Source organism: Mytilus californianus, unplaced genomic scaffold, assembly GCF_021869535.1.
Source record: "Mytilus californianus isolate M0D057914Y unplaced genomic scaffold, xbMytCali1.0.p SCAF_7, whole genome shotgun sequence".
NCBI classification, from domain to species: Eukaryota; Metazoa; Mollusca; class Bivalvia; order Mytilida; family Mytilidae; genus Mytilus; species Mytilus californianus.
The window spans coordinates 42,927,275-42,930,577 of record NW_026262723.1 but is presented as its reverse complement, the minus strand read 5'-3'; positions in this window follow the sequence as shown (position 1 = coordinate 42,930,577).

Genomic DNA, 3,303 nt, shown 5'->3' with positions numbered 1-3,303 from the left:
CATTTATTATCAAAAATAGATGGGAAGTGAGTTGGTGTTGATGCGAAATCTTGTAATCTACCATAAATATCATAATGAAAACAGTTATTAACCACAACAGAAATTATATATGAAGTGCAGATAGAAAAACAACCAATATCAATGATTATAAAAATAAGGGGTTGTATGATTGCCGATGAGACAACTCTTCACCAGACACCAAATCACATAGAAGTTTAGCAACTATATGTCATCGTACGGCCTTCAAACATGAGTAAAAGCCATACCGGATTACAAGCAAAATAATGCACCAAAATGACAAATGTAAAAGAATTCAATCGAAAAAAACTAAAGGTCAGAATTATGTACAAACAATTAAATGAAAACAAATATGATATACAGCGATTATATAACCCATGTACTAATTTTAGTTTTTTTTTCAAGGATCCACCGACCACTGTAATAACTTAAGTTAACTTGTTGTGTAACTTTCCACTTTTAACTTAGGAACTTTTCACTTCTCAAAAATTAATATCACATTTATGGTTTGAACTTGTGCGTATTTTCTTTAATAATCATCATACTCTTCAATCGTAGCAATTTGTTAACTTAATTATCTGTGCATTTTTTTTCTCTTAATAATATTACCACTCGACCACGACTGATGACATACAACATTTGATAACTTAAATCTGCTTACCCTTCCGGAGCACCTGATATCACCCCCAGTTTTTGGTGGGGTTCGTGTTGCTTAGTCTTTAGTTTTCTATGTTGTGTCATCTGTACTATTATTTGTCTGTTTGTCTTTTATTTTTGGCCATGGCATTGTTAGTTTGTTTTCGATCTATGAGTTTGACTGTCCCTCTGGTATCTTTCGCCCCTCTTTTAAAGCGCTTTATTGATCATTCATGTCCATACACGCCAACAAACTGTATTGTTATATCATTGGGCTTCACTTATGAAATAAGTATCATGTCTTTTTTTCATTTTGTTTACGTTTGGGTGTTGATTTTGATTTTATTCATGTTATTATGGGCGTTATCGGTTAGTTTAAGGAAGCTATCATTCGATATTTGACCGTTCTTAATCAAAATATAGGATCAATTTTACGATGAACAGTAATAAGAGCATAAGTATTTTAACGACATATTTAATGAATTTCCATTGTATTCTTGTAGACCTAACAATGAATCATTGATAAGACAATTGTATTTTACCAATGTTAAGAATGAATAAATATATCAAAATATACAAAGCAAGAGAAAAAATCTGAGAAAACATCCCAGGCTTGACTCCACCAAAATGATATCTTCACTATTTGAAATTCCGGGAAAATAACATATTTATCGAGTTCACAAGATAACAATAATGACCCACTTTTCTTTATTTAATTTTAGAATCATGAATCATGAATAAACACTCTGTTAGTATTATTTAGATTTTTGAAAGAAAGGATAACCTCTTAATACGTATTTCATATTTTTTTTTTTATAAAAGGGTAAATTAGAGATTTCTACAGCGTAATGTCATAATGAATGCCATTTCAAATGTTTCCGGCAGTTTTTACAGCATCAGTGGTTTATTTGTCAACAAATCAACATTTTCTAACTTTACGTAGACTTATAGATACGTTTTGATAAATAACAGATTTTTTTCATTTGCTGTATTTCACTATTAGTATATTTTGCATATGGAGGAGAACGAAATATGTGATATCTTGAAAGATATACCATAAAGATTGATATATATTTAAAAAATGACATGATTACATAATACTTGACGAAGTATAATATTTTCAAATAAAAAAAGTTAGATCCAGGATTATATTGTTTGATGAATTGAAAACGAAGGGAAAGCTATGTGGTTTATGAAAACATTTTTTTCTAAGTATTACGGACGCCATCATGTTTTTGCTGACAATTATTGAGTTCCTGTATGTAAGGAGATAAAAAATGTAACATACCATCTACCCCATCGTATGCCGATTACACATCTCATTTGAATTGTTAAACACGTTTATCTTTACATTTTATGGACTTAGTAACAAGGAGAAAAAGTATAACAAAAATAACTTACTCGTTATGTAAGTTCAAAAAGGGGAAGTCCATAAAAACTGACAAAATCAAACGTTTTCAACCAAAAGGTTATACTGCTGACTTAGTACATGCATTTTCCGAAGTGCTCCTACAATGTTAAACACAACTCCTTTGCCTAGCAGGATTTTGAAGTGGAGTGACTAAAATCGAAAGTTTGCAAGTGTTCCATTCAACGTAAGGATTGTGTTGACTCATACGAAGATTTATTGTCTAAAATTACGTAAAATAAGTTTTCTCGCTCTCAAATTTTAGACACCAGAGAATTTTTCTGAACCAAATGTTATCCAGTTGTGTCCTTTACTCTTTCATGCATTCTTTGCACTGGCATCTATGTTGAGTTTATTTTCAACTGAGTCGGTACTCACTTTGTATTTGATGCATGAGTTGATGTTTACCTTGAAACAACCAGTCTCGCTCCATCCGAGTTTTTTTTCTTTGTTGTAACATTTTAAATAGAATAATGAATAATGAGCATGAGTAAACCATATTACCTCTTATATATATATATATATATGACATCATCAAGTGCGACTGCTCACCTGTTGCATCACTTGTCATAAGTAACACAACGGTAGCAATAAGTGGAGTCTGAGCTATTAATTTAAGCCAGATCCTGACTCGATTTTTGAAGTGGTGTGTATTTTTCTAATTTCACTTTTTGTTAAGAATCTTGTGAACTGTAGTATCGTTTATTACAGCTTTTAAAGGCGTCTTATTGTTTGTAAAATAATGTTAATCATGCATTGTGCAGTAAATAGTTAAGGCGTATTTATCTTTCTATTTCTTCAAATTTATATACTTATCTACTCATGTGACGGACAGGGAAAACAAATATTCAGAAAGTAAAGGAGAAGTTGGGATAAGGCCAGGTTTTAGCCTCCTGAATTTCAAAATAAAAAAAAAGAATTAAAAATCTGTCAAATAGTATCCATCAGATGAACATACGACATTATTCTCTTAGACATCAGTATTTATATTTATGATTTTTTTCTCTTACATATTGGCATTAGGGCTTCAAACTACTTGTATTTATTGCAAAACAGCACAGAATGCTAAAAAGTAGGTCATTCTGAGATCTTGTGATTTTTATTTAGGTATAAGCAACAGCTTTATCTAAAATTATGTTTGCTGTACAATGTATTTTTCAAAGATGTTAATGTATGTCAAATATCTTTTTATGGGTACTCAATATTCCCTTCGGCATGTTTATGCACATAAGCAGTGACCA